This window comes from Alexandromys fortis, unplaced genomic scaffold (genome assembly GCF_014885135.2).
Source record: "Alexandromys fortis isolate MF-2015 unplaced genomic scaffold, M_Fortis_MF-2015_v1.1 scaffold_5, whole genome shotgun sequence".
NCBI lineage: Eukaryota > Metazoa > Chordata > Mammalia > Rodentia > Cricetidae > Alexandromys > Alexandromys fortis.
Genome location: NW_026067924.1, coordinates 14219874 through 14243326, shown reverse-complemented (window position 1 = coordinate 14243326; position 23453 = coordinate 14219874).

Below are 23453 nucleotides of genomic sequence, written 5' to 3'. Positions count from 1 at the left end.
GAGGGGACTTGCATTAGTTTATTAAGAACTAAAAAGAGAACTGGGATGCACTCTGCATTAACAGACGGATCCCAGTGTTCATTTTGTGTGTGAATTTGGATAGCTTTAACACAGACCTTCAAGCTTCTAACTCAATTTGCTTCTCCCTTATTAAAGGAAAAGTTATTAGAGTAGTAGACTGATCAATAGATGTAAATGTGGTTTATTTTAGCTTTTTGAGAGGGGTTGCCACCATGCAGCCTTGACTGACCTCAAACTCACTATATACATGAGGCTTGCCTCTGTCTCAGTACTGGGACTAAAAGTGAGGGCCACAGTGCCCAGCATATTTTTAACTGGTTTCTGAAGCATCCAAACTTTGGAATTTCACTTTTAGGATTGCTTCTCTAATGAGGCTTTAGTTGATTGTCCTCCATATTCACAATATGCATTTGTTTAAAAGGACCAATTATGCTACCTAGTTAAATGATATTCTTGAGTTAAAAGAGGGAGGAAACAGAAAGTTAGTGGTCTCCTTGTTAACCTTCTAGTATGCAGCTGTGGTAGATGCAGCATCAACCCAGCTGTTCTCCAGTTGTTTCCAACAGATCTGGCTGGCAGGATGGTAATTAAATTTCTACACACTGTAAACTATCGACAAGATAGCACAAGGTTTTTTTTTTTTTGTATTTGCTTTAGAAATGATTCTTTTCTGCCTGATGAGTAAGCTATTCATTGTCCTGTTTCTGTCAGAATCATTTATCCAAATAGAAAACTTCATTGCGGGCAATTGGTCATCGCCTTAACTATACCTTTGGTGCTGAGCATGAGATACACTGCTCAGAGTTTTTCGGAAACTCAGAGATGTATGTGATTTGGTCTGCCTTGTGTTTCCTACCATGTCAGCCATTTTTTTGAATGGTGTTACTGAGATAAATGTTGTTTATTCTCTTTTCTCATCCGGGTATGACGAACTATTCTTTTTCATTAAAAAGTTTTCAGTGCACAGAACAACTTGATTTCTTGATTATATCCCCATGATCCTGTCTCATAATCTATGGTATATGACTCTATGTTATGCTGATGGGGTGGCCAAGGGTATGGATGTGGAGGCTGGCTCAGAACCAGCACAATCCCAGTATTCCACTGGAGATGTCCAGAGACAACTCTGTGTTGTACCGGACCGGGAAATTCGAAAGTACCACCTAGGGTCCCATGTTTCACGATGATGTCTAAGAAACACCATTCCACTACTTGGCTGTTTTTTTTTTTCATTTTCTTCAAAGTTTTTTCATAAAACACAAAATGGAAAATCTAATTATAAGACACACAATTAAAGAGCCATTGCTCATCTGACGGACTCAGTGCTGACCACTTAGTGTAAAACTCACCTGCAAGCCCAGGGCTCTTTCAAATAAGTATTAGCAATTCTGCACTAACTCATAGACTATAAATTAGTTGATGGTCCAATTAGGAGAGGATTGAAAGCTTGGGGTTGGGGATAAAAGCATTCTGAATACTACATAAATAAAGAGTAATTACAAAAAATAGAGGAGAAATTCTCTGGAATTTTAAAGTCTTTAGGAAAATGGACCAGCCATTGAAAATTACTTAGTAAATCATAATGTTGAATAATTAAGCTTAAAACACTATCCTTAAAGATCTACTTTAAAGACGGAGAGACTACTGGAAAATCGAGTTTAGTACAACAACAATAACAACAAAGGAATCTACCTAGATACTCAGAAGGATAGACTGAAAAGAAGAGAGTTTAGACAAACTACTTTGTGTGATGCATATGCCATGGGAAAGCCATAGTATAAAAGCTTGGGCAGCAGACAAACACTCTCTATACCTTGGGGAACATAAGGTTCTACCAAGCAGTCATGTCACGGTGCTTGACCTCCCTGCCAGGGCCTTGCTAGGTCATTGAAGCTATAATTGCATCTCCACACTGCTTTCTGGATGATGGGTCCTCATTGTCTTCTTTTTTTAATGCAATAAAAGTTGAGAAGCAGCTGTGGCTGTAGACAGCAAATCCTGACTTATTCACACCAGATATGTTTTATGTTTAAGCAGAATATTTAATGGGAAAACAATTGCCCAGCCCACTTTATCACACAATGAAAAGCTCTAGCATTAAGCTAGCGAATTAGATAAACCCCCAAAGCGAGTAATTTCCTAATTTAAAATTGTTCAATTTGTCTACACCTAGATAATTGTGTCTTTATAAGATGAAATCCTATAAAATAATCCATAGAACAAGGCTGCAGCTAGGTTTGAAATTTCAAATTAGTATTGTTTTAATTTATGTTTTCTATTCATAAGAAGAAAGCAATGGTATCTATTTTGTATGATTTTAAGTTAAAAAAAACTGTATTAAGTTACATGGTTGAGACTAGGTTTTCCATAACAGCCAGCTACATGATGTGCTCTCGTGGATAGCTGTTCACTTACAGTGAGTCTGAATCTACTCAGCTCCGAGGAGCATAAATGCCTACTCTCATTCAGATTTCTTAATAGCCTCTAAGACTCAGGACTTTATCAGCAAATGACTTTTATGTAACTATAATTTGATTAGATTTAGCAATCAGTGCTACTCATATCTCTCAACTAGTGATTTCACTAATCATCAGTTAATAAATTATCGAAATGACTTGCTATGATCTTACCCTTGTCATATTTATGAAAGTAAAAATTTCCCTACTAAGCCTTGTGAATTTGCATAGGGGGTTCCCCAAGACTCCTCTAGTACCCCAAACAGTCTCTAGTTGTTCCAAGACCACTATACTGAGAACGTGTACACAAGGCGAAGACCCTTTGGGGAACTACGAGGGTTTTTGAGTGCACAACGTAGCTCAGGAAACTCATCAGTATGTATTAAAACTGCACTGGGAAAACTGTCAGGCTTCTGGAGGCAAGCAACATATCAAAGAGACAAACTACCTGCTGCCGGGGCTTGGGCCGACATGAATATATATCCAACTGTGGGAAATATGGCCAGACCCAACAGTGAAAAGGATGCTGAGCACCAACACAGTGCATGACTGATTATAGGCAGCCCTTTCCCCTTCCCCCCCAGCTGCTAAGAAGGCTGGTCCCTGGACAATAGCATATATGATAAATCTGACTTCACAGAGCATAAAATGCCTGCTCTCATTCTGACACTAAGAAGAGTAAATCATGATCATCTATATCCACAGAAAACCTCAAGGACCTTTCAAAGAATGTGTAAAGAAAGACTGGCACAGAGCAGTCTGCAATTTCATGATTTTAGTAACACAGAAAAGAGAAAATGCCCTAACCGAGAAAAGAGGCAAGTTCCGTTGTCATGAGACTTTTCCTAGGGATGTGAATACATTTCTATCTGTTCACCCCAAGTAGGACACTGATGATAGACCAAAGTAAGAATTCCACCCTTATCTATCTTGGTGGACCAAGTTTAATGGGTTTGCTTATGGATTCATGGGAGAGGGACTATTTACAGGAGTGTGGGTAACTGTAAAAGTGCTGTATCACGGCAAAGTACCAGCATGATCCCAGATCGTGGAGACTGCCATGGGCTCCAACTTTCACTTAATCCTACATCTTATGCATCCCAACATTTCCCAAGATCACTTATATCTGGGAAGGGCAAGAATGAGGAAGCAGAATTCCCATATGAGAGGTAGGTGACTCCCTTCTCCCTCTCTTTCTATTAAGGAATGGTGGTACTTCCATGATCCTTTCTATAGACTTAATTAAGACTATCTAATTATTTTTCTTTTATTTCCATGATAGCAAGACAGTATTTTTCTCTAGTCCAAGGTGATAATGGGATGATTATATGATGTTGGAGGAAAATTCATCATATAACACATGTTTATGCATGCCATGAGACTAAATGTCTAGATGTAAGGGGACAAGGTAGCTTAGAGTGGAATTCATAGCAATAGTTTAGAATCTTAGAGTGACTCCATATTGACCATCCTTCCAGCTACAATCTGTAAACACATTTATTACCCCTTTTGGGCATTGGCTTTATAGAATATGTAGTAGGAGGGCTGCTTGTTTGTTCCTGGCTGCTCAGCCCCAAAATAACAACATAGAAATTGTATTAGTTAAATCACTGTTTGGCCTAGTAGCTCTAGCTTCATATTGGTTAGCTTTTACATCTTAATTTAGCCCATTCCCATTTATTTTATAATTTTCCATGAGAGTCGTGGGCTACAGGCAAGATTTCAGCATGTCTGTCTCTAGCAGCTCCATGACTTCTCCATGACTCCAATTTCCTTCTCCCAGCTGGAAGCTTTCAGGTTAGTTTTCCCCACCTAGCTCTGTTCTACCCTATCAGGCCAAACCAGTTTCTTTATTAAACAGTGGCATTCACAGCATACAGAGGGGACTCTCACATCACCTTCCCCTTTCTGTTTAAATAAAAAGGAAGGTCTTAATTTTAACATAGCAAAATCACATATAACAAAACAGGTATCAAGTAAGAATTATAGTTATAATATTTATATCTACTTTATCTTTTATTATAATTGAGAAAAACTATAACTATATTCTTCAACCCCATAGAAGACTCCAGAAGAATATAATATTACCTAAGTAAATAGGAAGTGTATTGTAAGCAACTTCCAAAACTCTAGAAATCACAAAGACATCTCACTGCTTAGATGATAGTCACCATAATATCTCAGACTTTTCCATGAAGTAGGGAATTTCAAAGACAGTTCTGCCTATATTAGCAGTTTGTCAGTCACTTTCTTCTGTGTCCTGCAGAATGTCTAGCAGACTATTTCATGAAGCAGGAATTCCAAAGGACTGTCTCACCTTCTTTAGCCGCCATTTTTCTGTGGCTACTGCATGTCCAGTTCACATAGCATACCATCAAGCAGTCCATGCAAGAGCAGTTTCTTGTCCAAATGGCTAGCCAACTCCATAAAGAGGCTCTTCAATTACTGTCTTCCTCTTGAAGTAAATTGGTGCTACTAGGAGCAGTTGTGTCTCATTGTCATGAAAAGTTCTAAGTTTTTAAACATTTTAAATGCCATATTCTGTAGGCTTTGAAAGGTTTGAAGAATACCTATCCATCTGAAGTACATTTCTGCACATCTAGAAAATCTAATTAATATGACTATAAGCTTGACTATTATAAATGATTATCTATTTACCTACATTTCTTAATTATACATTACATTTTTAAAAGAGCTGTGATGGAGGAAGGTCATTGGCTAATAAAGAAACTGCCTTGGGCCATTTTATTGGTTATTTTAAGGTCAATTTTGTTATATGTATATGTATTTTTGATCTTGATTAAGATATTGTGATTGTGTAGTTCATTTTAAAATGTAATGTATAATTAGGAAATATAGGTTGCTAATGGATAATCATTGATGATAATAAAGCTTGTAGTCATGTTAGTTAGATTTTCTAGATATATAGAGATATATTTCAGTTAGATAGGCATTCTTCATATCTCTCAAAGACTGCAGAATATGGCATTTAAATGTTTTAATAACTTAGGGCTTTTCATGACAATGAGACACGTCTTCTCCTGGCAGCACCAGCTACTTTGAGAGGAAGATGGGCATTGAAGAGGCTCGTTATGGAGTTTGATAGCCATTTGGGCAAGAAACTGCTCTTGCCTGGACTGATGCATAAACTGGACACAAAGAACACAGAGAGAGAGGACTGCTAAACTTGCCTAAAGGTGAGATGGTCTTTTGGGGTTCCTGCTTCATGAAAGAGTCTGCGAGACATTCTGCAGAACACAGCAGAAAGTGACTGAACTGTCTTTGGAATTTCCTGCTTCGTGGAGGTGTCTGCTGGATACTATGTGCCTGAAGGTTGAAGATGGATGCCCCAATGGTACAGAGGAACTTTGGGTGACTGTACAGGCAGCGAGATGTCTCTGTCATTTCTAGGATTTTAGAAGTTACTTACTTCTTGTTTGCTTAGGCAATATTATATCCTTCTGGAGTCTTTGATGGAGTTAAAAAATAAATAGTTATAGTTTTCCTTAGTTATGATAAGAGAAAAAATGGATATAAATATTGTAACTGTAATTCTTACTTGATAACTGTTTTGTTATATGTAATTTTACTATGTTAAAGTTAAAGCTTTTCTTTTTTGTTTAAACAGAAAAAGGGGAAATGATGGAGGAAGGTCATTGGCTAATAAAGAAACTGCCTTGGCCCATTTTATTGGTTAGAACATATGTAGGTGGAGTAAACAGAACAGGATGTTTGGAGAAAGAAGCTGAGTCAGGGAGTCGCCATGATTCTCCCACTCCAGACAGACGCAGGTTAAGATCTTGTCTGGTAAGCCACCTTGTGGGCTACATAGATTATTAGAAAAGGGTTAGATTAATATGTAAGAGCTAGCCAGTAGGATGCTACAGATAACGGGCCAGGCAGTGTTTAAAATAATACAGTTTCCATGTAATTATTTTGGGCATAAGCTAGCCATGCGGGCGGCCGGGTGCTGGGGACGCAGCCCCGCCGCTCCTATCACTACAGAGCTGCATAAGTACAATACTTTAATCAAGAGCAGAAATATACATATAACAAAATTGACCTAAAATTTGTATCAATGCAAATCTCTATATCATATCCCTCTTTAAATGTATGTAAATATTTATAAATAATATTTGGGAATTTGGGTGTAGTTCCAAACTACTTCCTGCTGTTTATTGGGTAAAGTAATTTTTTTGAAGGGTGTTCAAGGCAATCTTTCAGGGGGGTCTTGTATCATCAAACCACATTAATCTGAAAGGATTCTACAGGTTCTCATCCTCTGCTGAAACAAAAGGAGAACCTCTTTTCCAAAGCAACATAACCTGAGACCCATATTTTGAAGTAAAGAAACCTTTAAAATATCTATGCTGGTTTAACTTAGCAGCCCATACAATAAAATGTCTCTTTGTACTTAGGTTATTTACAGTTAAAAAATTTCAAAGAAAACACAATAATATTCATAATCCAGACTCTCTGTTTATTTTCTACCCTTATGTGACTTATTATATTTTTATTCTATTACTTTTTAATATTTATTTTATTATCTTTACTTCTTTAATCTATGACTATCTGTACTTTGTCTCTTTAAAGACTTTATTTTATTTTTTCTAAACCATTTACTTCCTTTTATGATTCTCTATACTCTTTATCTTCTCTCTCCTAAGCCTACATGCATTTTAAAAACATACTGTGACCCATTTAGAGATCTTTTATGTCTGAATTTGTCTTTCTTGCATATCTAAATTATCTTTTGACCAGGAACACTTTTTTATGCTAAGTAAGCTTGACTAAGACCAACTCCACAGTCTTGCCTACTTGATCTGCATAGTCCAACATGGTGGAGACATGTTTGCTGCTTCTGAGAGCCATGCACATTGCCCCATTTTTAGGTACACAGAGGGTCTATGTTGCCATTAAGCAAGTTGTAGCACTCTGTTCCCAAGATGCATTTAAATGCTCCTTAGCCAGACTTTGTTAGGGTTCTTAGTGGAAGCATGGCCCAGGAAGCCACCATTTCAAAATGGCATGGCCTTTTCTCTGCTATAGCTGAATCAGGAAAACCTCTCTTAAAGGAGCTTCAGCATGCTGCCAGCAAGCAAAGCCCATTTGGAAAAAAATGCGACTAAACTTTGTTTTTTTAGTGTCTAGAATTCCTTTTCAAGCTTTCTCAGGTTTTATGTGGATATAGTCAAACACGTTGGAGCCCCAATTTGTATTAGGGAGGCCACTAGTTAGTTCCTGCCTCCTCAATCCTGAAATAACTACACAGAAACTTTATTAATTAAATCACTGCTTGGCCAATTACTTAAGCATATTACTAGCTACCCTTTACATCTAGAATTAACCACTATCCGTTATTTTATATTTACCACAAGGGGCGTGTCCTACAGGTAAGGTTTCAGCATGTCTGTCTCTAGCTCCATGACTTCTCCACGACTCTGCCTTCCTTTTCTTAGCATTCAGTTTAGTCTTCCCCACCTATCTCTCTGTTCTACCCTATCAGGCCAAGCCAGTTTCTTTATTAACCAATGGTATTCACAGCATACAGAGGGGAATCCAACATCAAGGATAAACTCAGTATTGTAATGCTTACTTAGAGTTATCATGGATATTAGACACATGTTGTATAGTCCAAGCTGGATAATCAACACATCACAATTAAAACAGTAGAACTGGCTTGTGGATAATTAAATGGGGAGACCACCATAACTGTTCTCCATTTTCATCCTTTGGGTCAAACATAAAATTCTTTGACCTTAGCTTGTACATTTTGCCCCCTTCCATATCTTGTGCTACAATGAAGTTGTAAGAAGTCATTTCTACACATTTCTACACTCTACAAAGAAAAATTTGACAAGACATCCCTGTTTAGAAGAATTTCTGTGGCTTATCTATATATACTTTGATTTCCATTGTAGAGAGATGTAGACATTTAGGTAATCTCAGAAATCTATACAGTTTTCAAGACTCTGATTCCAGAAATACGTTTTCAGTGTATGGTTTTAGTATTTTCTTATATTTGATGGTGCAATCTCTCTCTTACTGAGATCTTGTATTTCTACTAATGCTTAATATTTTCTTCACTTTTATTCCCAGAAAGAAATTTTAGAAAATTATTAGGAACTTAACATAAATCACATGATATATGAAATAAAAGCTTGGGCTAGGGAGTTAGCTCAATTGTCAAAATGCTTGCCTTACGAGCATAGTGACCTAAACTTAATTCCCAAAACCAAGGTAAAAATGTGGGTGTGGTAATGCACACTTGTAATCTCAGTTTTGGGAAGATGAGGACAGGCAGGTTTCTGAGGCTTTTTGTTGGCTTAGCCTGCTTGGTGGGCTTCAGGCCAGAGAGAGGGCCTACCTCAAAAGAGCAGGTAGCAAATTCCCGAGGAAAGATGTCTGAGATTGTCTTCTGGCCTTTATGTGAGCACACATGAATGCTTACCTGCACACAAACACATAGATGCATACACACATAAAAATAAGTTAAATAAAAATGAAAAATTGATATTCTACATATTTAAAAATATATGTGTAGGATAAGAGCAATAAAGCATGCTTGTTGATATAAATTGCCAGCTATAACAGTTTGTCAAGAAAAAAACCTCAGCAATCCATTACCACAAAAGGGAATAAAACGATCTTTAGTGTAATATAAGTAACCCTAGTGTTTTCATAAGAGATAGTTATTATTTTCTTCCTGAAAACTAAAAATTAAGGTTGACATTAGAAAACATGAAATACTTAAATGAGCATAGTAAAAGAGGAACTCATGCTTCTTTGCGTTACAAAGACCATATATTTTAAATTTGTGAACAAAGAAAACTAGAAATTATGGTGTGTTAGGGGAAAATGTGCTTGACTCTGAGTCTAAAGGATTGTCTTTATGGGTATGCTATGTAAAAGCTCAGATGAATGAATGCCTTTGAGAAGATAGACCATAAAGTAAAGGATCTAACAGGCTTCCACGTAACAGCTCTAAAAGATTTATAGCAAAATGCAAGTGCAAAGAACAGAAGTAGGGAATGAAGAAATAGTGACTGTTGAGCAGGCACATCGCTTGAGATCTGTAGGGAAATAAAAGCATCAAAAAGAAGAGTCAGTGAAAAGCAGAATAATATAAAAGTAAAAATCAAATGGGTGTAGATTGTCTTCCAATTTATCGTATAGGAAGCACTTTGCCACATAGGCAAGGAGGGATGTTCTCTTTGCCACTTTGGAGGAAGAATGTATTGTGAGCAATCCAGCTTCTGATTAACCAAGCTGTCCTATAAAACCATCTGCAAGATTTTAAAACAGCAATGGTTCTCTATTGAAAGTATCAAAAGAAAGTGGGCTAGAAACCATAAACCTGTGGTCGTTTAAAATGTAGAGAAGCACACTGTGCCCTGAGACTCATATCATACAGTTGCATGAAGGCCTGCAGCACACACAGGACAATATCACTTGTCTGAATACAAAACAAAACAAACCCCCCAATAATAATCAGAACAAAGGTACAAAGATACTCTATGTGCCCACAACAGTGTTATCCCTCAGTGATGCAGAAACCCTCTCCTTAATCTATGCCCTTATACCCAAAGGTTCCATAATCTGCCAAAGCATTGCTATGAGCTAAATTCACTTTTAAACACTCGAGACTGCTGGTGAAATTTCATACCCAAACCATTACAGTAAGTCTGTTACATTGGAAGGATTTAACTGGAAACTGAGTTAATATCTTATTTGGGAGGCATCAGATGGAATATCTTCATCAACAGTAATCAAGTTGATTGGTTTATGAACCATGTCCAGCTTTTTTACATGGGTGCAGAGATCTGAACTCTGTCAAGCAAGTAATCTTAAGCACTAATCCATCTCTTCAGCCACTGAAGCCAGATTTTGATTTTGTTAGCACTAATAGAAGCACAGAACCAGGTTCCGAGTGCTCCCAGGGAAGAAACCTGTTGGTCATGTCTGTGCTCTCAATGGCAGATGCTCATACATACCCTGGAGCAGTACCACAGCCCAGCATGAACTATCTCATCTTTTTCATTGTTGTTGGCAAGAAGCAATTTGATAAGAAACCCTTTAGGCAAGGAAAGTTGAAGTTAACTATGTAGCACCTTTTATCTTTTACTAGTAGAATTATATTACTAATGAAGACATGACAAGTAAGGTACAAAGATATTCTGTTTGTAATTATGTTAAAAATATGTCTATCTGCATACATAATACTGTTTGGTTTTTGTCAACTGGACGCAGCTTAGGTCATGATCCCATTTGACTGACCTGTAGACAAATATATGGGCATTTTCTTGATCAATGACTGATGTTAGAAGATCCAACCCACTGTGGGCGGTGTCACTGTCAGAAGTTAGTCTTGGATTCTTTATTACTGCCTTTTTCCTTTAAGTTATTCATTAAAAATTGCATACAGTGTATCTTGATCATATCCATCGCCCCATCACTTCTACTCCCCATCTGATCTTGAGTTCTTCAAGAGATCAAACTGAATAAACCATGGAGAGCAAATCAGTAAACAGTGTTTCTCTACTGTCTTTGCTTCAGTTCATGCTTCCAGGTTCCTGTCTTGAGAGCTTGCCTTGGCTTTTCTCAAAGGTAGACTGTGATTTGAAGTTGTAAGATGGAAAGAACTCTTTCCTCCATAAGCTGCTTTTGGCCGTTGATTTTTAACGCAGAAATAGAAATAGAAAAGAAAGATGAGACACAATTTATTGGTTATCAATCTGGGACCACAAATTAGCCGCGAAGGATTCTGACAAAAGATCACCACGTGTCTCCTCGAAATTTATAACATATTAACACGCAATTATGTTTTCTTATAAGTGTCTATGTTTATTGTAAAGGCATCAAGACCAAGTCCTTGGTAAATGAAAAAGCATCATTTAAAAGCTGGCCAAAGGGACCAGTCAGTGTTTGCCACGCAAGCACGAAGAGTTCAGAACCTCTGTACCCACAAAGCAAATGTTAAGTTTGGCGGTGTGCATCTGTAATCCTAGCACCGGGGAGAACAGACAGGAAGATCCTGGAGATGTCCTGGCAGGCAGTCTAGCCAAGCTAGCCAATCATGGACTCCAGGATCCGTGATAGACTCTTTTCTCAAAAAGTAAATTAAACGTGGAAAAGAATAAAGACAGGCACTCAATTTTAAACTCTGGCCTCTGTGTATTCATGTATAGACACATGTACACACACACACACACACACACACACACCAAAACACAACACACCCACTTTCCACAAAATTTAGAAATTTAGATCATGGAACAGAGGAGAAATAAGATATTATTGTGATAATTCTCAAGGTTTAGAAAAAGTTTAACACTGTTTTTTGGGCTTCAGTCTGGCTAATATTTCCAGTACTACTGATCATACTAAAAATAAATAAGGTAATTTTGCTGTGAACAAATAATTAGGGATGTTGTCTTAGAGAAAAACCAATTGAAAATAAAGATTTTTGGCTTCTGTTTTTAAGTCTTTCATTAGGTTGTTTATATCCTTAGCCAAGATACTTATTTCCCATTTATCAGTCGAAGCCCTTCAATTTTAAAATTTCATGTTATTTCAGGGTACATTATGTAGAAGGTAAACAAGTTCTTCTATAAATTTTCAATTATATTTAAAATTCTATGCTTGTGTTTAGTACCAAGAATAGTGTTGCACATGAGCCCAGGGCATTTCAATTTCCTCCTCCTTCCAGAGGGCATGAAACGCTTTATCTCCATCGTGCTTAATATCAGTCCATAATTTGAGGCCAGGAAGCTAATTAGTCTATTATGTTATTAGAGTTATTCAGATGTAATTGTATGTATGACAGAAAGGGTGTGTACTTTCCTTAAGGCAATGGGACACTGGATCCTCCAATCATTTTTATGAATAAAAATAAAAGCAAACAAGACATTTGGAAAGTGCATGGAGTCCGTTAGATCAACCTGGGTGCCTACGTGTGCCACCTCCCGTTTACTGCAGCCAAATGGAAATAAAGAAAATGGCTAAAGGATCACGGATAGAGCATCCACGGTCATTTAAGAATGTTGCTGGCTTTTAAAATGTGCTGAGAAACGCCATTAGACACTGCATTGGCCTCTGAGGAGACATTAATGTGACACAGACTGCTTATAAAACCCTCTTTTTGGCATAAGAACTTTCTGAACACATCCAAAGGGAAGGCGCTTTTCCCTATCTATTAAAGCAGTGCAGTTTACTCAAGAATACGGCAGGATGGGACATGGAGGCAGCTTGGAATTTCTAGGGGAGTTCTTTCAAAGCTTACTGTGGGGGCTGGGGAATGGCAGAGCAGGGCATAAAGAAGGCTTAGCACAAGGTGGTGGTGGCCAGGAGCCAGGAGAACACATTTCCCAACCCTTTATCCATGAGTGCTTCTCTAACCACACCAGATGGGGAGGCTTCATCAATGTCAAGCCTGCTGTTATCATTAGAAATTTCCTCACCAGTGGGTTTGGGGCTGATACCTCAGCCACGTATGAGCATCAGACAGGAGAGCTATCCATTTCAAGACTCAGTAGCCTTATTTATTAGAAAGCAGTGCTCCAAATGGGAGGTCAGCAGGTGCATATGGAACAGGGGAGGTGCTCCATACCTCTGAGGAAATTTTGTCCCGTCTGTGAAGATTTGATTTAGAAATATGCATAGACACAGAATATTTACCCCGATGTGGGGAAAGGTGATGTATGATGTGTTAATATGGGGGAACTCTCAAAGGACATTCAGAAGTACTCTTCTCTAGAGTAGGTTTTGTAGTTAAATGCATGCATATGCCAGTAGGTTTTCAGAAAAAAAAAACTGTGCCATGAATGAGTCTATTCTAATATGTTTATGAATTCTTTACATATGTATATGTGGGTCAAGTCTGCTTTAGGTGCCTGGGCCATGGCAATGAGAAGAGGCCTCTGTCCTCATGGTGTGAGAATGGACTTTTCCATGTATTTCTGGTGTATGAGTAGACATTTTTCTGTCTTTATTCTGTGACAATTGACAGAAAGGAAATTTAAAATGTTTGACAAACTTTCGGGGTAAAAGAATTTCACTCTGGTATCTGATGGGCAGACACAGTCAGTTATGCTTGTGAAAAAAATATTCTAGATGAAAATAAGGGTCTTAAAGGGACAAAGTGTGTTACAGTTTGTGAAATCTTTAAAAAATTGTATTTGAGTGGGAAAGGCAATAATATTGTTTTATGTTATACATATAGATATGGGACAGATTATATGATATTTTGGGGTTATGTAGAAGGAAAGTAGTAGTTTTGGGAGAGTGTTATTAAGTAGCTGAAAGATTACAAATAGAAGAGATACAAATTCTATCCTTTAAAAGAGTTTTCAACTTGATATTCCATGCTTTGTTGACCTTGCTGGGAGGCCTTATTCTTTCTGAGGAGTGTATTAGGGGGTAGAAGGAGGTGGGGGAGAACACAGTAGAAGAGGCGTGAGGGGAAACTTTCCTTGGTAGGTAAAATAAATATTAAAAATAAAAAAAAGAGTTCTTGGCCGGTGAGGAGACTCAATGAATAAACGTGCTTGATGCTAAACCTGACAGGGTACACATGGTAGAGGGCGAGAACTGACTTCCACAAGCTATACTCTGAAGTCCAAAGGCATACCGTTCATGTTCAAAGTGTGTTTTGAGATCCACTGAGAAGTAACTTTTAATGACAATAGGTGCTAACTGCTTACCCTGCAGTTTCATACACTGTAACTTAAGCTTTGCTTCAAATACCATTGTCTTATAAATATTTTTTTCATGTTGAGGAACTTCAGTATATTGCTGAGTTTCTGAAGATTGAATGCCATTGTCTTTTCCTTAAGCCCCACCCTACCTTCTGTAAAACTATCTGGAATCCTTCTATTTGCCTGAGATTCAACTGATAAACTGACTTATAAAACAGCTGAAGGAGAATGTTAGATATTAACCAATTTTGGAAATAAAAATTGGTACAAATTAAATTAAGTAAAATACCAAAAATGAAATAACAAAGCAAATTATTGTACATTATTGCTAAAACTAAAGAATATTTTAACAACTTGGGAGACTACCCTTCAACTTTCTAGAGATTTTTGGGAACTCTTGGCAAATTACTGTTTTCATATAGTACGAGAATTAACAAAATAGTTCACTGAGTATCTGTATGTGTTAATTTTCAAATTCAGCCAGAAAGTAGAAGCACACCGTATAAGAGTTCCACGTCTGTTATTTTAACAAGCACTTTTCCTAGTGTCCTTTCTATTCAAAATTTATTTATTTAGTTAGCATGGTATGTCTTGAGAGCAGTCTTTAGTAAAAGACAAGTAAAATATGACCAAAGACAAATAGAATGTTAACTGTGAGAGTAATTTGGTTTATAATAACAGAAAGAATTTATTGCTAAGTCAAATATTGGGTAATATCCGGAAAGACATTTATTTCAAGTGCCCGATAGTCACCTCATTTTAACAGTGACATAAATCCTAGTAAGTCCAGGTGAAGTTGTTAGGTTATTCATTTCTTAGTACCTATTCCCATTGCCCTTTTCTCTCTAGCAGCTGTAAATTCCTGAAACAAGATTCATTGATCTATCCATTCATACATTAATTCTTCCAACAACATTTATTGAATGCCTACTTTTATTTATAATTTTATATGGCTTTTAATGCAGTAAATGCCACATAGAGAGAAGTGCACAAATCATAAACACAGCTCAGTGAATGATGGTAAACACAGAGAGCCACGCTATCCACCTCAGAGCAGCAACCTCAGCCCCTTGGAACACCCTCTGTGCAGACTTCTGTCATTGTCTCTTCCTGAAGGGAGCCAGTGCTCCAGGTTGTAATGTGATTTAGACCTTATGTACACAATACCTCACAGATATATATTTGTTCTGGGTCTGGATTCTCACTCAGTATTATTTTTGGAGATTTATATGTGCTGTACAAAAGATATGTCATGGTGTTTTATGTCTGCATTATTCTATTATCTAAATAGACCACTATGAATCCCACCATTCTAAAGTAGATACATCCATTTTGATACTCAGAACACTGTCACTTTCAGTGTTTTTTGTACAGAATGTTTAGTACACATTTGTATGATTTTCTGGGTGAATGCCATAGGGAGTGTTGTAAAATACAAATATGTAAGAAAAAGCTCATTCAACATTTTTCTTTATGGTTACCGCCAACATCAAGGCCATGCTCAAAAAAATCCTTCCATGCTCTTTCCATGTGCAAAACCCATTTAATTTATATTTTATAGTTCCTACAAAAATGCTGCCTCTGACGATTTCTTCAAATTACATACAAAGTCATTTTAAAGTCCTTTTCTATAACTGTTTTATTTACTTTCTGAAAGTCAAATTCTAACTTTGGTACATGTGTTCTTGTCAAATTCGTTTTCTTATGTATCTGATTAGTTTTGATTGAGAGTCAATTGTTGTCTGTGGAAATACATATAACAATCTTCCCCAGACATTGTGTACCTGTTTATTGTAAGTTATTTAGAAAATGATGATTTGTGACCAAGATTAGATCAATTTGAGCTATTCATTTGCTCCTTTACTGACTTGTTTTATTTTCAGATGGGATTTTTTTTAATTTAAAAAAAGTCCTTTTGTTATCATTAATTACTTTTATTCTTTTATTTTACATTCTGATTGCAGTTTCCCCCCTTCTCTTTCCCCCTTCCCTCCTCCCACCTCCCCTCTGTCCTCCAGAATTCACTCAGCCTTTAATATCAGGAGTGGGACTTAATCCCACCTCAACTTGGTATGCCACACTTTGTTGACACCCATGGGAAGTCTACCCCTTTCTGAACAGATTCATATGGGGTCTTATTAATGTCCTGGCTGGCCTGGAATTAGCTTTGTACACCAGACTGGCTTCAAACTTACAGAGATCCTATTATCTCTGATCCTGAGTGCAGGGACTATAGGCCTGTGCTACTGTGTCAGGCTTGAAACATTTATTCTTAATTCTCTCAGACTTCTGGGTTACAATCCTAATTTCTAATCAAAATCTGTATGATTTTTACCTAATCTTGACCCTTGGAGACCTTAAATTGCTGTGTCTGCCTGCCAGGCCCTGTGAGAAATGAAAGTTCTGACAGAATCCCACAGACCCAGCTGCCTTTGCAGAGATAAGTCAACAGTTTGCATAAGCATGATTCACTTCTCTTGACCTCCCTGTTCTTCTGGATCCTACACTTCAAACCTCCTCACTGCTTTGGTATTCAAACACTTTCCAACCAAAAAAGAACTTTTTTGTATGCTTTTTCTAATTATTCTAAGGGATATTTGGTCCAAAGAAAATTAGCTTGATTTTGCTGGGAGCTCAACTCTTAGTGCTTCTTCTTCTTCTTCTTTTTTTTTATTCTTTACAATTTTGTGGGTTCTGCAGAAGGAGACAAAGACACAGAGTTTAATAAAAAACTATCTCTTGCCTCAAGCAACTTTGTTCTGGTAGAGTCAGAAAGATATAAAGTAAAACAAGCCTACATCCCAAACCTACCACATCATCAGTGCTCTGGCAAAAGGGAATGTGAGGGGCTGCAATGCCGGGGAGAAGCAGGGTGCAGTGATGTACTTTTTCTTTTCTTTCTCTTGCCTTCTTTTTTAAAAGTTACAATGTATTTCATGATTTCAAAATAGGTTCCTTTTCAGGAGGCAGTCATAACTATTTTATGCTCATCTCTCTTTGAAAGCAGCGATGAACTGAGAGCCTAGACAGCAACATTCAGGAAGGGAAGACACTGTGAATTAGGTGTGTGTATGAGCAGCATGCAAGTTGTGTCTCAAAGTCACCAGCCATGAACTAGACCTGACATACCTCGGGACATTAGAGTATCACCCTTAAAATGATAGAGGCTCTTTTGTGGAAGATGGTGCTTAAATGACCTAATAAGGCAGTATTTTTTGTTCTCATGGTCAAGGAAACACACAGGTTTTGAAAACCTGGTACTCACCACTGTAAGAGCCACTTCTCTTTCTGGAGGATGGTTAGGCAGGGGTTGAGATGAGGAACTTGGAGCCCTCATCTCCCCCATGAAGGTATCCTTTTTCCAGATGGGCCGTGCAAACTAGGATGGTCTTTGGCTGGGAGTGAAGTAGTCTGTTGCTGTTGTTGCCAGTGTGAAGAAGGGGTGGACATGTGGAAAGAGCTTTAAAAATTAATCAGAAAGTCCCTCATGTGCTGAGTTGGCACCAGTGGAGGAATGAGGGTAGACCATTCTGGACAAAGAGAAAAATACACACTCAGTTGATGATGGTTTCCTGGTCTTTCTCTTCTTCTCTTGTATATTTACAACTGTGAGGTATATAGAAATTGTTCTCCCATCCCATGATTGCTTCCAGAAGGGTTTCAAAACTTTTTTTTTTCTCCATAGTCACTTAGAAACTTAAAGTTTCTTGAAACTAAAAGCAAGCCTGCCTATTTCTCTTAAGGTGAGCATCTCCAAAAAATGGCATCCATGAATAAATGATTTTGACTTAGAAAGAGCAACAACAGTGAATCCTCAGTAAGGGAAGGTGCCGGGTGATAGGTCAGTTAATAAAACGCTTACCTTGCAAGCATGGGGACCAGAGTTCTGTCCCCATCTGGATGTTGTTGTCTTCTGAACCTCCACGTGTATTTTCACACTCATGTACTTGCAACTTACATACTTATGTGCACCTGCACACTTATGAACACACAGATCTCATTTGTGATTATTATATATATATATGTATACATAATATAATATATGAATTTATGATATGAAAATGGAAGTAAAGTTATTTAGTGGCACTAAGGAGACTAATAGTAAGAGAGAAGGCTGAGAAAAGAAAGGGTAGTAGGTAAGGCATACATGATACATATATCAAATTTAATTGTATGAAAAATTAAAAACTAAAAATGTAAGGTAAAACTCTCAGTTGTATTCCTCAGTATAAGCAGAATCCAGAGGACATGAGGACAGAATTTGGGCATCTGTTTCCTATAAGCTGCTTTATAAATCACACCACATGACTGGGCTGGATCTACGAAAACATCTGGTTCAACCTTACAGCAGTTAAGGTCTCTCTTTCAGCTTGACTTACTTTCACTGGGCTTGGCCTTCATCAAGGGCTCATCTGTTCGGCTTGCAGATGTATCAGTGTGTAATTTTTTTTTAAACCATGCAACCTAATTCAGGAGCTGGTTTATGAGAAACAGGCTGATAACCCGGGGCACTTTGGGACAGTGCTCTTTTCTGCTTACAGCTAAGGATTTCATTTCAGTTGTTCTGGAGTCTTGCTTGAGACAATACGGGGAGGAATTCCAAGAAGTTGTTATGTCTTGCTATTATTGTGGGAGTGAGGGTTTCATTAAAACCGATTAGTCAAGGAAAATATACAGCCAGAGACTCCAGGCCAAACAATTTGTTATTTTAGCAGTCTATTCCTATCTGAAATCTTGCATAAACCGAGATAGAAATCTGGCTTTTATGTGCTCTTTTCTTTGTTGGCCTTATTCTCTCTCTCTTTTTTTTTTATTCTTTTTTTTTTTTTTCAGGGAGGACCTAATCTTACATGTATCAACTAAAGAATATGCAGGGCCTCTTAAGCTGTAGGATTTAGTTATGTCTGGAAACTTTTCTTTCCTATAATGGATCAAATGTGAACGTCATTCGTCAGTCAAGAAATGATTCATTATTGCAAAGCCAAAATGTCTCCCTCTGTCTGTGGCTACAGGTTTTCCAGAGATTTTTCTCTGGTGGTGGTAACATATAAGAAGATAAAAGGGTGAAGTTAGGGCTTTGGGTAAGGGCCAAGAGGGGAGGTTGACAGGTTGGACTCAATAACTGTTTTGCTGTCTTTGCAGGCTGATCCTCCTCTGGACTCTCATCTTCATTCAATGTAGTATTTTCCAAATCTGAAAAGCACTTTTGCTTTCCTTTTTTGGTATGATAACTCAAGGAATTATTATACTCCCACACGGTTCTCAGGGAATGGTATCTGTGCCTTGTTCATGGCTGAAAAATTTGTTCTTTTCCACAAGATAAGCCCAGTGATATTTTTCATGGTTTCTCCGCATGAAAAAGTACAGAGTCACAAATAGCAGAGCACACATAAATATGTAGGGTGATGTTCTGCTCATTTATCATTTTATCTCAGTGTCTAGTCTGCGGTTAGGGAAGAACAATGAGAGTTGTGCTCACGGCGGGCAGGCTCTGCACTCTGTGCTCTCAGTGTTAGCTAAGAATCTTGTTTCATGTTGATGACCACCCTGTGAAGAAGAGCTGGTGATTGGTTTAAAAATGAGGTTGCAATAAGTCATACAGAATACGAGAAATCAATTCTTTTGTTAGGAATTGGTTTATCAGCACCAATGAGTTAGCTAGTAGATAAAAACAATGGTGCCAAGCCTGAGACCTGAGTTAGATCCTATGGACCCAAGGGGTAGAAGGATAAAGCCATTTGTTTACAGACTTCCATGTGCTCACGGTGGCAGGTGTATATCCATACACACAAATAAAGAAATGTTTAGAAAGAAAAAAAATTAAAAAGAGTTGCTTTACTACTAGGCATAGTGATACTCATTTGCAATCCAAAACTGGAGAGTTTGAAGCCTGAGGTAAGTTCTAGACCAGCCTCAGCCACCTAGGAAGGGCCTGCCTTGAAAAGCATAAATAAAAAGACTGTAATTGTGTTTAATTATTTAAGATCAAATTACAAAATGCCCATTATTGTTGAGAGAGAGAGAGAGAGAGAGAGAGAGAGAGAGAGAGAGAGAGAGAGAGAGAGAGAGAGAGAGAGAGCATCCTCACGCCACAGATCACATGTGGAAGTCAGAGGATGATTTCCGGAGTTGTTTTTCATTTTCCTCCCTTGTATGTGCTACTGAGATGACACAGACGTTGCCAAGCATTTGTGACAAACACTTGCAGCACCAAACCTGTGTGAGGCTCTTGGTTAAATTCCCAGTACCCCCACTCTATGCAAAAGTAAGAAAGAAAAGAAATGGAATGAAGATAGACATTACAAAATAAAAGCCTTAGTGTCCATTCTTTCCTTCCCTGATGTTTAGCTTTCTTCTGTAAATGGGAGGAGAATTCTTACTGTTTTCGAGATTAGGAAGCAGATTGAAAAAACAGAGACTCAAAGTTAAGTTGCTCAGTAAAGATTTATCAATTTTCTTTTACATGTGATTCCTCATGCCTTGGGGGAACACTTCTGTAGCATCAGGGTCTTATTTTGCTTGAGATAAAATAAGGCCCAGAGAATCTTTGATCATTGTACCAAAGACAGATCCTTTAGCATCTGCATGCAGACTGCATACAAGAAGCCCCTACTGCAACATCAGCCCTGGTCTCCTGACCAAGCCTGGGAGCCAGTGTATATTTCTCCCTGTCCACATACTCTAAAAGATGACTATAACTTCACCAAAATGACTCTACACTAACATCTGTTTCCAATACGCTCCTGTTTGTTCCAACGTGTCTTTTATACTCTGCAGATCTTGAGTCTGACCTGAAGTGACACCATTTATCCCACAGAATCCCGGCTGTGCAAGGAAAGCTTTTTCAAAAGGGGAGGGTGGTCTCTCTTCAAGCCTTATGAACTTTATTCAAATATATCTTCATAGTGAGTTTGCTTTATATGAGTTTGTTTTGTTTCTATTGTAATTATACTTACTATGAAACTTGTGATAAATGACACAACAGTCCTGAGCATGCTCTTCTGAGGGGCACTCATTGCTTCGTCTCTCTTCCATCATTCCCTCATGCTAATGGAGATTTTTTTTTACTGGAAAAACATCTGATATTTTAATATTTTGTGTGCTTTTTTTTAGATATATTTTGAGAAATATTCTCTGTGGGAGGTATTTCTAATTGCTTATTTTCACAAATGTTTGTCAGGTGTGTTTTCTCAACATATTTATAATTAAAATACATGTATATGCAAGTCATTCTGTCCTTCCAGAAAGGATGAAAAGACAGGAGAAGACGCTTTTGGACCTCCTTTAGTCAGAGTCACCAGCTCTCTGAATAGCTTTTCATATCTGTTTAGCTCTGTATAACATTTGTATATCTATGTATTTATGTATTTATCTATGTATCTATATAAGTATCTATGTTTGTAGGCATGTATGTATGTATCTATCATCTATCTGTCTATCTAACTACCTACCTGTCTTCTATTTATCTACTGCCTGTTTATTAACTATCTATGGTCTACTGCTCTATTGTTTATCAATAGTCATATTTACATATCTATGACATGTATATCTATCTATATTATATATATACATCTAATATACAGCTTATACATATATACATACATACTTTGTACACCTCTTTTCATCAACACCTACCTTTGGTTTTGCACTTAGCTGTGAAAGGAAAATAAGATTTTAAAAGATAAGTTTTTTTGCTTCTGCCTTAGTTTGCTACCTATTGCTGTGACAAATAGTGAGCAAAGTCAGTTTGGAGAGGAAAGAGGTTATTTGACTTGCAGGGTAAGTCCATCATGCAGGAAAGTTAAAACAGAAACTGAAGTCGAGACAATGGAGGGATGCTGTTGACTTCCTTCCTCCCAGCCCAGGTTTTGAACTACCCACAGTAGGCTGGGTTCTCCTACATCAATCATTACAAAAGAATTTTCCCCACATGCTCCACTACGAGACAGTTTGATAGAGGCATTTTAAATGAAAGTCTATCTTCCCAGACTCTTATATGTGTCAAGACAAAACCCTAATCAGCATGGTCTCTGTGCTTTTTCTGGGTTTTAAGTTTTAATTTTTGGGGGTTTCTGAAATTTTTCATGGTCTCTTTGCTCTGCACTCTTTTATAGACTGTTTATTGCTTTTATTCCATGGTGTGTTTGTGAGTATGTATGTGTGTGTGCGCGCGCGTGTGTGTGCATGTATGTGTGGGGCACATGTATGGTGTTGTGCATGTGTTCATACATGGTAGTGTATGTGTGTTCACATGGATGAGATATGTGGGGGGCAGAGATTGACATTAGATCTCTTCCCCCATCATCTGTCATTTTTATTCAGATAGGATCTCTTTACCCAGACTAGCTGACCAGTGAGTCCCAAGGGTTCTCCTGTCTCTGTTTTCTTTCCCCTAATACTGAGGTTTGTGTGACTGTACTTGGATTTTATTTGGTTTCTCAAGAGCTCTCTGAATCCATGTCCTCTAGATTGCACAGCAAGTATTAACCCATGTAGACATTTCCCTCACCCTGCTTTTATTCTATTACAATCAACTAAACTGTGTGTAGCAAAAAGAAAAATTATTTTCTAGACTTACTGCATGCCAGTCTACATGGTGAGGTAATACATCTTTGTACTACTCAAATCTATACAATAGAGTAAATGGTATAGCCTCATCTTATCTTTAGATAGTAAAAGAAAGTTCTGGAGATTTAAATTTGATTATTTCATTCCATTACTGGGCTTCTGACATGGCGTGATAAAGAGTTTGTGAGACTGTAATCTTTCATGCGCTGGTTACTACATCTCTTTCTGTTCTAGTCCCATTTGAACACTTTATCTGGAGAGATGACACTTCTCAGAATGCAATACTCCATCTACAGTTTGCTCCCATTTGTTTTTCTAGGAACTGGTATTTCCAAATCAATACAGAGAGGAACTGATGAGAAAGTAACTCCCATCTGGCTTTCACAAAAGCATGGTCATACATTTAGAGTTTAATGTCGTGGTGTGCATTCACCTGAGAATGGGAGGCAGAGGGCTTCTATTTAGAATGCTCTTGAGTACCTCTACATAGATGTACCATGATCCTGTGCACTGACCTTTAAGTACAGTTTTATTTCTATGGCTATTTTTATTGTTATTGTTGTTGTTATGATGATGATAGTAATTTTGATTGTTGTGACAAGGTGTCACTGTAGCCTAGGCTTCCATGAGCCACTAAATACACAGATTGACACTGAATGCCCAGCGGCCTTCTTTTTAAAAGCCCTCAAGTGATGGGAGTACAGGGTTGGCT